Source organism: Oncorhynchus clarkii, chromosome 29 (assembly GCF_045791955.1).
Source record: "Oncorhynchus clarkii lewisi isolate Uvic-CL-2024 chromosome 29, UVic_Ocla_1.0, whole genome shotgun sequence".
Lineage (NCBI taxonomy): Eukaryota > Metazoa > Chordata > Actinopteri > Salmoniformes > Salmonidae > Oncorhynchus > Oncorhynchus clarkii.
The window spans coordinates 128,285-140,297 of NC_092175.1; the positions used below are offsets into that span (position 1 = coordinate 128,285).

The window sequence follows — 12,013 nt, forward strand, 5'->3', positions numbered from 1 at the left end:
TACCCTGAACCTTGTACCAATGGTGGTTGGCTGTAGACTTCGCACACAGCGTACCACGTGAGCCTTGGAACTTGATTGTATTAAATGTTCTTGGATTGTTAGGTTGCTGTGATAACCAGATCACTTTGAGAGAAACAGAAAGTGGCACCGTTAAGTTACTCCTAGTGTCGCAACGTGAGTAAGTAAGGAAGGACAACCCAGAAATGGGAAAATAAGAACTCAGGGATCCCCCACAAGAGATATGAATCGCAAGAAACTGAGCCTGGGAGGTTTCGAGTCTCTGATATCCACGAGTAAGGATCTGTTTAACAGCAGAATGTCAGCCGTCCCTAACGGTACCATCCTGAGCGTGCCACGTTTCAGGGACAAGCTCGGAGCCTCCATCGCTGTCATCATCAGTCTTTTTTGATGCGTAGCGCCGTTAATCATGAATGAAGCTCATCAATAAGCTAAGGACTGAACGAGCTGAATAGCGAAGAATTTAACTGAACAGTTTGTTTGTTAATTCTGTAAACACACTGGATGATTTAGAATCCATTGAAGAGCTTGAACGATTCATTGACGAGAGATACTTACGAACTCAAAGAAACATGTCGCTGGTTTAGGAGGATTCAACCATTGTCAAGGACCACCAACCAAATCTACAAAACAAAACAAAACCAGGTTGGCCAAAAGGTATCAACGATGGAACCAAACCATCCCCTAGTAAGAGGGCGCGTGTGGCGAGTGGGGAGAGGTTTACTGATATGGATGTTGACTTGTTAAAATCCATTAATGAAAGGCTTGCCAAACTTGATATCTTGGATATATTACGAGAGGACATCAATGCATTATGTGCCAGTCTCGAATTCAGCCAATGTCAGATTGATGATCTAAGGAAAGAGAACACTGCGCTGAAAGGTACTATAGACTCTATTCATAGCAAGGTGGAGGTGGTGCAAAGAGAGAACAAACTACTTGAAGAATCATTGCTTGATGTACAGTGTCGATCAATGCGGAACAATCTAATATTCTCAGGGATACCGGAGAATGACAACAGCAGTGGCTGTGAGGACACAGTCCGAGACTTTATGTCAACTCAACTAAAACTGCCCACCGATGTTGTGCGCAATGCCACTTTCTCCAGAGTCCATAGAATAGGCAAGGCCTCTGGAAATAGGCCACGGGCTATTATTGCATGTTTTGATAAATTTAAGCAAAAGGAAATGACGAAGAACATGGGGAGAGAACTCAGAAACACTGATTTTGGAATGAATGATCACTTCCCCACCGAGATCAATGAAAGGAGAAAAAAACTATATCCCCTCATGAAGGAAAAGCGTTGCCTGAATCAACGAGTCTCCATGGTGATGGATAAACTTTATATCAACGGGCAACTGTATCAGGACTCTAGAGTAACTCCCTGGTTATTTTAATTTGATGTTTAAAACTGAGTTTGTGTGTTGTAGTGTATCATGACAACTTCAACTATAAGAAATATATGCTATATTGATCTCCACTTGATAAGGAAAGGGCTGCATATAGCTCAGGTTAATGTATGTAGCCTTCCTAACAAAATACATGAGGTTTTTAACTTGGTCAACATAAATAATATTCATATTTTGGCTTTGACCGAAACGCATTTAGATGAATCTGTAAATGATGGGCAAATGAACATTCAAGGATATAGTCTACTGAGAAGGGACAGGAACAGGAATGGTGGGGGTGTTGCACTGTATATTCAGAATCATATACCTTTTAAGAGGAGGGATGACCTTAATGCAGGTCAAATAGAGGCACTATGGGCACAAGTACATCTACCTCACCAGGCACCCATATTGGTAGGATGTGTGTATAGACCTCCTAGCTCTAAGGTGTCCTATCTGGATGACTTATGTACTGGGTTTGACCTGGCCACAGATACCAACAGATATGTATTTATCTTGGGGGATTTTAATATAAATTGGAAGGATCACAATAATTTGAATATAACAAAATTGATGAGATATGCTAAGAACTGTGGTTTGAAACAAATGGTTAATGATTCTACTAGATCTTCAATTAAGTTAGGTCATCGTTCAGACACATGCATTGATCTGATTTTCTGTAATATACCATTGCAATGCTTAAAAGCCAGATCAATGCCAGTGGGCTGGACAGGCCATAATATTGTGACCATAACCATGAACACCAAGGTTCCAAAGAAACCCCCTAGGATTGTGGTCAAAAGACATTTTAAAACATTTAATCATGAGTTATTTCTAAATGATTTAGCTGCTGTACCCTGGGAGCTGATTTATCTAGAGGATGATTTAAATCACGCTACAGAATGTTTTATTGATTTGCTCACTGAGGTAATGGACCATAAGAAAGAGAACAGTTGGTGCCCGTCCATCTGGATTGATGATGAACTGGGTGAGGCTTTTTCTCAAAGAAATATGGCAAAAGTCTTAGCAGCCAAGTCAAAATTAGAAATTGATGAACAGAATTATAGAACATTACGTAATTATGCAGTTAAATTGAATCAAAATTATGAGCAATAAGATCTGCTCTTTTAGTCTACAAACGGTGTCAGTGGAGGAGGTGTTAAACCTATTGAAGTCATTACCTGATGGTAAATCTACAGGTTATGGTCTTATGGACAAGTTTTTGCTTCACTGTGCTGCTCCCCAGATTGCAGTTCCACTGAGATACATATTTAATTGGTCACTGGAAAAGGGGCTGTTTGCAAATGTATGGAAGCATGCGAAACTGTGTCCTATTCCGAAAGACTGCAAAGAACCCATTACTCCTGCCAATAGTCGACCAATTAGTCTACTCCCTACACTCAGTAAGATATTGGAGGGTATTGTGAGTAGACAAATGTGGGAGTATATGGAAAAGAATGATCTGATTACAGCCAATCAGCATGCTTATCGCAAAAAACATTCCACTACCACTGCATTGGTTGACATGACTGACCAGTGGCTCAATGCTATAGATAATGGCAGGTTTGTAGGTGTACTATTTTTAGGTTTCAGTGCAGCATTTGATTTAGTGGATCATGAAATTATTTTGACAAAATTAATGCATTATGGTTTTAAGGAGGTAGCATTGAATTGGGTACAGTCATATCTAACTGACAGGAAACAGTCCACCTATATCAATGGTTTATTTTCTTCCCTTAATGTGTTAAACTGTGGAATACCGCAGGGCAGCTGCCTTGGGCCACTTCTCTACTTAATATACACCAACAACCTTCCCCATGCCTTGGTTGTAACTCAAGCTACTATATTTGCAGATGATACTACAATTTATGCAGCAAGCTTTGCAAGGAGATTTGGAGATTATCAGGAAATGGGTTTGCCAAAACAAACTTGCTTTAAACACCAAGAAAACCAAAGTTATGTTGGTCTGTTCAACTAGGAAAAGGCCAAAACAGCATGGGATACAATTAAGTATGGGAGGAGTACAAATTGAAGAAGTGGCAGAAACCAAACTACTGGGAGTGCAGCTAGACAACTGCTTATCATGGTCGTCTCAAATAACTAATCTATGTAAAAAAAAATTATTAAAACAGCATGCATAATCAGAAGGATAGCTAAATATTTACCAGGGGAAATCCTTCAGCAAATAACACAGGCATTGGTTTAGAGTCAAGTGAACTATTGCTCGGTGGTCTGGGGAAATGCATCATCTAGTGAAGTTAGGAGGCTGCAGAATGCACAGAATAAAGCAGAAAGGAATGTTTTAAGGCGGAGATATGGTTCTTCTGTTGCAGTCATGCGCAGTGTTCTTGGTTGGTCATCAATCGACAAGATAATTTAAAAACCATCTTATTTTATAATATACATCATTTAAAACGGCCAAGTTCTATTCACAATGGTATTCAGTTGGTAAGAGACAGACATTCCGTAAATACTAGGAATAGATTGTCCACCATCTCTGCGTTATCCAGACAGAAAAAAGAAATGGGCAAAATAACATTTAGATTTAGAGCAATAAAGAAATGGAATAAATTAACTGAGCAAACTAGAATCCTTTCAATATATAAGTTTAAACATTATTTAAAAACAATTTAAATATAGTATATAGAAATGTTGTGGGACTATAGTAGATGAAGAATAAATATTTTTTTAGATTGAGTATTTATTGGGTCATTATGCTAGTGTATTATGTATGTTTGTAATAGTGTGTTATATGTGAAAGTGTGTTTGTATTATAAATTGTATTTTAATGTTAAGGACTCTTGGAAGATTAGTCCAAATGGGGACTAAAAGAGATCCTAATAAAATAAAATAAAATAAAATCACCTCTCTCATTGTGGGGCTTCTGACCATCCCTAACAACATTCTGTACTTCATCAACAACAAGCACAGTACGAGAACCACGGGTAAGATTGGACGCAGACTCCAAGTCGTCACCTTCCGAGGGCAGACCCGACTACGAGTACGCTTACACCCACTCGGGGATAGCCCTCATTACGCTCGGGTGCCTGGCCATGGTCGTGAGTATAGTGCTCAGCTACTTCGCCTCCAAGAGCAAACGGAAAATGGACAACTGAGGGCTCATACAGGGGTCCGGAGTCCACCAAGAGCACCAGGACCGTGCTGGCGTACCTCATCATGATGAACACTGAGTTGTTCATGGCTGTGATCACGGGCTGCATGGAGTTGCTTTACCGACCTCTGATCAGCCATGCTCAGGGGCTGCATAACATGTTGTGCTATCGCCGTGTTCAACATAATCTACATCATGTACGTGGTGACCATGGTGCTGACTTCGACCGTTCTAAAGGGGAAGCATGAAATAATCCCGGTTGATGTCCAGAGACATCCCGGAAACTGTGACCATACCCTCAGCCCGAGACTACATGTGCAGAAGCATCAACCCTTACAATTCAGCTTCATGTAAGGAACTCAACCCTCTCTAACGTCCGCCTCCACCTGAGCTGAGAAACAAAGAGAGCCTAGAGCTGGAACGCACCTAAACCGCACGCCCTACAGGCTGACAGCCTGCAGGTCTCAGGAGAAGTTGGTATATTGTTATGGCTATTATTAATATTTTCAAGGACCTCTGAGTGTGTCGTGTGTTGTGGTTTACAGCCCAGTTGTCAGGAGCTGCATCAGCAATACACAAAATCAGCTGACCTGACCCGGCGCTTCAGAAGAAATGAAAACAATGTCCACAGCAGTCCCTCCAGGATAGACCCTACGTCTCCTTCGAATGAGTTATTTAACACGTTTTCTTTGTCTTTTTTTTATTCGTTATTTGAACTGAATAATACACTGGCCACAACAAGGGAACAATCGTCCAAATAGCAGAATAGGCTCCTGTGTGATTGGGCGATCCCCCTTTGTGTTTTCTCACTTGTCACAGTGATATAGACGTGTGTGTCGTGGATCAACCTGTGGTATCTATGTGAATAAATGACAAGGACCCAATTTCTTGGAGTCTGGTCTCTTTATTGACAGACGTTCAACAGAAAATATTATGAATAGGAACATATTCACAGGTTTAGGTTCATATGAAACGTACAGTTGTCCGGACCATATGGCTGCTACACTTCACTTCTTTATTTCAACCAGCGAAGTGTTGCAGATAGGGCAGTGGTAGACTGTGTCCAGACACTCATTCTTGAAGAAAGGGTAAATGCAGCAGCCCACCAGGCATCTAGCGAATGACAGAGACGCGCGTTATTACTTTCATAATGACAACTGGGTACCACAGAAATTAGAAAAGAATCAGAAAAGAATCATATCAAGACTATCAGTGGAATATGAGGAGCAGAATTAATGGTTTCCGGAGTCTGATCCAACATGGTTGTGATGAACAATGTAATCAAAGAGACATACAGTCAAAACAGGGGTTGTGAGAGGACTATGTGCGCTTCAGAGATAGATATGTGTTATCTAGGTAACTTCCCACTATAATCACCCTTCCAATGAAGCTGACTACTCTTGTGCACTGTCACAGTGTAGTGCACATCACTGATCAGGCACTTTATATCAGACCACGACACCACCGATGTGACTGGATACGTAGCGAGGATCGAGTTGAGAAGAATGTGAATGAGAAAAAGACCAAGAAGAAAACAACAATTAACAACAGGGGAGGTAGGCTTGTCATATTGGGTCGCAGCCGACACCAAAAGGTTGGGAAGGAGGCTACACCAGTTAAAGCCCACAATATCTAGATGTCTATACAAGGGTCACCGGGACCACATGAGGAACTATATAACGGTTAAGCTCAAGAGCGCGTGTCAGAGCGCTCCTCTCCCGTCACATCCCAGTATTTACAAACAGCTTCCTCAGCAAACCGTCTCATGGTTTAGTACCAGAAGTCAAGAAAGTGATGCTGGGGAAACATTATCTCAGCGCAGCAAATTCTGCCCAGTCAGTCACTCTGACAACAGCTTGCTCCCCGTTCTCACCAAACCCCTCGGATAACCGAAGCAGACCTCCTATCCTCTCCTCCCTAGTAACCCGCCATCTACCCCAGGATCCCACCGAATCGACTAACGCAATGGCCGCTTGGTACAACTGCCTCCTCCTGAAGAATAGGACCCTGACAGATCACGAGAAGGAAAACCTGGACCGTTTCAACGTGAGATCCGTCATCCACAATAGAGTTTATGTAATGATAGTACCCTAGGACAGTCCCTTCACCAGACCAATGTACGTGGAGTTGACGCACTACCACCATCTCGACGCCCTATTAGCCATGATCGCATGCTACGTCTACCCGACAGTGAAAAGCTTGAACGACTATCCTGTGAGACACGTGCAATTTGCAGCAGCGCAGCGAGTCGTCCACACATCAAGATCAGCTGTTAATTGCAGGGAGGAGAGGACAAGAGTAAGGGAAAGAAAAGACAAGCCAAGAGACATGACAAGAGACAAGAGAAGCCTAAAAGTAAAGAAGATGATCGTCATCACAGTACATCCACCAGTGGAAGGAAATGTTTGACCTGGACCTTGGACCCATAGGCACGTTCAGTGAGCCTTCATGCTGTTACTCGGCAAACAGCCATCGTTGGAAACAAGCAACCCCACGAGATTGACTTGACCGCGATCGAGCAACAGCTGAGCCTCATCTCTTGCATCATGACACCGTGCCTGTACAGCATGTACTAATGACAATGAAAACGAATACATAATAAATAACTTAACAGTCTATTGAACACGGCGGTGTCTCCCATTTTATTGAGTATGTGTATCTATCCCTACGTCTGTCTCTCTGTCATTACGATGCAAGGCATACCGCGCAGTGTTTCTTAACAAACTTTTGCGACTAGCAACCCCGGATCCGGGAGCGTAATCATAGCCTCAAACGAATTAGCATAACGCAGCGGACATAAATACCCCTAGAAAATGTTCCTATTCATGAAAATCGCAAATGAAATGAAATATATTGAAACACAAGCTTAGCCTTTTGTTAATCACACTGTCATCTCAGATTTTCAAAATATGCGTTACAGCCAACGCTAGACAAGCATTTGTGTAAGTTTATCATGGCATAATGCTATGCTAGGCTCTGCTGGCAGCAGGCAACATTTTCACGAAAATAAGAAAAGCAATCAAATTAAATAATTTACCTTTGAAGAACTTTGGATGTTTTCACTCAGGAGACTCCCAGTTAGATAGCAAATGTTCCTTTTTTGTAGGCGAAATAGCTCCCGTTTGTTCATCATGCTTGGCTGAGAAATCGACCGGAAAATGCTATCACTACAACGCCAAACTTTTTTCCAAATTAGCTCCATAATATTGACAGAAACATGGCAAACGTTGTCTAGAATCAATCCTCAAGGTGTTTTTAACATATATATTCGATAATATATCCGTCGAGGCAATTGGTTTCTCATAAGAAGCGATTGGAAAAATGGCTACCTCAGTATTTTACGCAAGATTTTCTGCGGGAGACACCATGTGACCACTTGCTAAATGTGGTCCCTTACGGCTATTCTTCAACAGAAATGCGTAAAAAGGCGTCACAATGCTGTAGACACCTTGGGGAAGACGTAGAAAATGTAAGCTCATTTGTAGCTCATTCACAGCCATATAAGGAGTCATTGGTTGGAGAGCATTGCTGCACCTGGGTCGGCGTACAGTTTTTCCTTCATTCGTAGATTCTGTATCACTTCGCGGTGCTCAGGTGACCTTTTGGAACTGCCGTATGAAGCTCCCCACCATGCACCTTTCAGCACCTTTATAGTGGTCCCTGGTATCCTCCAAGTCATCACCCGGAGTTTAGTGTTCATGCTCATTGTGGTACCACTCTTCGTGGTCATGCTCATCGTCCTCTTGCCAGTATCCGGGATCATCCTCACACATCCAATCATCGTATTCACTGGACCTTGTTGCTCGCCAAGCTCTCTCGGAATCGGGCGAGTTGGAGGCTAAAGACTTGAATGCTTGTGGTGTAACACTGTTCCCACTTGCATCTACTTTGCATTAACAAAACTGCATCTGAGGCCTCTTGACGCAAACAACTGTCTCATAATGGTTCCCATGATTCTCCAAAATAAATCCCTTTGTTAGACACCTGTAAACCGTTACAACTGTATTCAAGCCAACGGTCGGTGTAGTATGTATATATGTTTACACCCAAACAATCTGCTGCTGCTTGAATCTCCACTTTGGTCGCCCAACTACCGAATCCAAATCCTTTTGGATTTGATTACATATTCTGACACTGAACGGTAACCCATTCTCAAAATGCTCCTATATGTACCATCGTTGCTTTGTAGCTGCTTCACCACAACTTTTTGAATTGTTCCATGATACGCAACTGTACCACACACCACTTCACTGATCGCTCTGAAGAAACAATTTCCGTCTCCTTTTATTTTCACATTCTTACAAGGAGCCCCTAACTCACCAGCAGCTGTAATAATTACAGACTGCTGCTTGCACTGCACCTTTAGCCTCATGCACAGAAGCTGCGCAACTGCAGCTCTAAAAGGGTTGAGCTGCAGCTCTCTACATGTGTTGCCACTAACAAACTCAATGTCTGAGTCGTCATTCACCTTTCTCGTATCATAATACCTGTGTATCGAAACACGCTGATGTAACATATGCCATTATTCACTATTCTGCATTGGAGTGCCTTTGCTACTGTCATTAGTTTAGTCATTAATATATTGTGTTGGGCCCCTATCACCAAGGACCCCTGCATCCTGTACAGAATGTCTCCATATTGCCTGAGTTGTGGACGGTGTGCGTTTTGGGTATGGATTTTAAACCGCCCCCCCTCCAAGACTAACTTCCCTGGTTGTGGACAGTTCATTAACCTTCCTGCTGTCCTCGGGTCATTTTGACACCACACAGTGTTGACCCTCCCGCTGTCCTTGGGTCATTTTGACCCGACACTGTGACCCGGCACTGTGTTGATTAACCCTCCCGCTGTCGTTGGATCATTTTGACCCGACACTACAGCAGTGAAAACAATTACCTCCATGACATTATGCAACTTGAAATTTGATGACTTGTCCTAGACTGAACCCAATATTACAAAAGTGAATGGGTACATGTCCGTGCATGTCATGACATGTGGAGCAGTGAAAACAATCACATCCATGATATTATGCAACTTGACATTTGATGACTTGTCCTAGACTGACCCCAATATTACAAAAGTGAAATGTTGCCTTTATTCATGTACCCGTGTAAGCTGTACGAAACAACAGATACTAATATTGTCATGGGTACATGTGGTCTTGTCCAAGGTGCTGAAGCCATTACTGTGCGTTTCACTGCTGAACAGGTTCTAGAAAAGGATATTTTCAATGTCCATCAAGTCTACGCTGATTCTGAAGAGGAAGTGGAGGATGTGTCAGAAAAGGAAGATTGGGAGGAATTACAACCCAGAGCATGATGCATCATCTTCAGAGGAAGACAATATCTCTCACGCTGAAAGCGAGACTTTCCTGTCAAAAAATTGCAAAATCAAATGGTCCTCAGTGGCATATCACAAACAGGGAAGAATGGCAGAGCATAAGGTCATGTAGATGACCCCAGGACCCACAACGTATGCCATTTCCCATGCCCATGACATGGACTCAACATTCTAACTGTTTATCACACCGGCAAATGTAAAAAAATCATCCTGGACATGACAAATCTGGAGACAGCTGGAAAGGGATGGATGAGACTGACCTGCATGCCTATATAGGGCTGCTAATCTTAGCAGGTGTATACATGTCCCGAGGTGAGGCTGCCGCTAGTCTATGGGATGCAGGGAGTGGAAGGGCCATTTTTCGTGCCAACATGCAACTAAAAGTATTTCACACTTACTCAAGACTGCTACGATTTCATGACCATGAGTCAAGACCTGCAAGATGTGGGACAGACAAACTGGCAGCCGTTTGAGAGGTCTGGGAAAAGTGGGTTGAGCGGCTGCCATACCTCTGAAAGCCAGGGCCTGACGTGACAGTGGATGAGCAACTGGTTCCATTCAGAGATATTAAATATATATATATATATTAAAAGTGATTTTCACCACTGACTTCTGTGAGTGTTTCTGTGTGACACTGATACTAATAATTACCGATGATGCTAATCTCTTCTTGCCAAAGGTCATTGTCCTTTCCGGCAGTATATGCCCAGCAAGCCAGAAAAATATGGGATCAAGTTATGGGTGGACCTGCGACGCCAAATCCAGCAACGCTTGGAAGATGCAAGTCTACACCAGGAAGCCGACCAGTGGAGGCCCAGAGAAGAACCAGGGGATGTGGGTTGTGCTTGATGTGACAGAGGGACTGAGGGGTCACAATGTCAAGTGACAATTTCTTCACTTCTTATGAACTCGGACGGCAGCTCCTGAAGAGGAATGTCACCATGGTGGGCACAGTTCGAAAGGACAAGTCTGAGCTCTCACCTGCACTGCTTGCGTCCAAGGAAAGAGAGGTCTTCTCCTCAAAATTTGCCTTCACGCCCACCACCACTCTAGTTTCCTACCTCCCAATGAAAAACAAGAATGTGTTACTTCTGAGCACACTGCACACAGAGGCTGAAATTAGCCATCGCCAGGACAGGAAGCCAGCCATGATCCTAGACTACAACTGCAACAAAGGATGTGTGGACAACCTAGATAAGGTGATTGGAACGTACAGCAGCAGAAGGGTGACTGCCCGCTGGCCCCTGGTCATCTTCTACAACATCATTGATGTTTCCTCCTACAATGCCATTGTGATATGGAGAGAGATCAACCCGAGCTGGATGCCTCGTAAGCGCAACAAGAGCAGCTGGGAAAGGCACTTGTAACTCCATTCATCGAAAGAAGGGAGCATCTACACTACACAGACGCATCTGCAGCAGTTGTGAAAGCTGTTCAGAGGGCTAGATCTCATGAGCAACCTGAGGAGCCCCCAGCCACTTCCCCAGCTAGGGCAAGTAAGAGGAAGAGGTGTCAGATCCGCCCACCAAAGAATGACTGTAAAACACATACTGTGTGCTGCAGGTGTAAGAAATATATCTGTAAAGGCTGTGCACATGCATACTGTCACACATGTGCTAAATGGGGTTTTAGTCAAGGCGGGTCGAGCACACGGGGTGTATACAGAATGAGAACAACGGGAGGGTTAAGCCATTTTGCCACTACTTTGGAAGTATACTTGGGGTCATTTGTCCATTTGAAAGACCCATTTGTGACCAAGTTTTAACTTTTTAGGGATAGAGGGCAGCATTTTGACTTTGGATGAATTGCGTGCCCATAGTGAACTGCCTCCTACTCTGTCCCAGATGCTAATATATGCATTTTATTATTACTATTGGATAGAAAACCCTCTGAAGTTTCTAAAACGGTTTGAATTATGTCTGTGAGTATAACAGAACTCATAGGGCAGGCAAACTTCCAAACAGGAAGTGGAAATTCTGGGGCTGGTTGATTTTCAACTCCTCGCCTATTCACATCCCAGTAAGATATGGATCTGTTCACACTTTCTACGCCTTCCACTAGATGTCAACAGTCAGTAGAATGTGGAATGAAGCCTCTAGTGTGATGTGAGGCCCGGAAGGCAGCTATTTGAGTCAGTGGTCTGGCAGAATGCAAGTAC

At 43.1% G+C, this 12,013-nt stretch overlaps 1 pseudogene; it reads left to right on the plus strand.

The window, feature by feature from the left end:
• Positions 1-241: 241 nt before the first annotated feature.
• LOC139387780 (piggyBac transposable element-derived protein 4-like) lies at positions 242-11,222 on the plus strand (annotated as a pseudogene).
• The last annotated feature ends 791 nt before the right edge of the window (positions 11,223-12,013 follow it).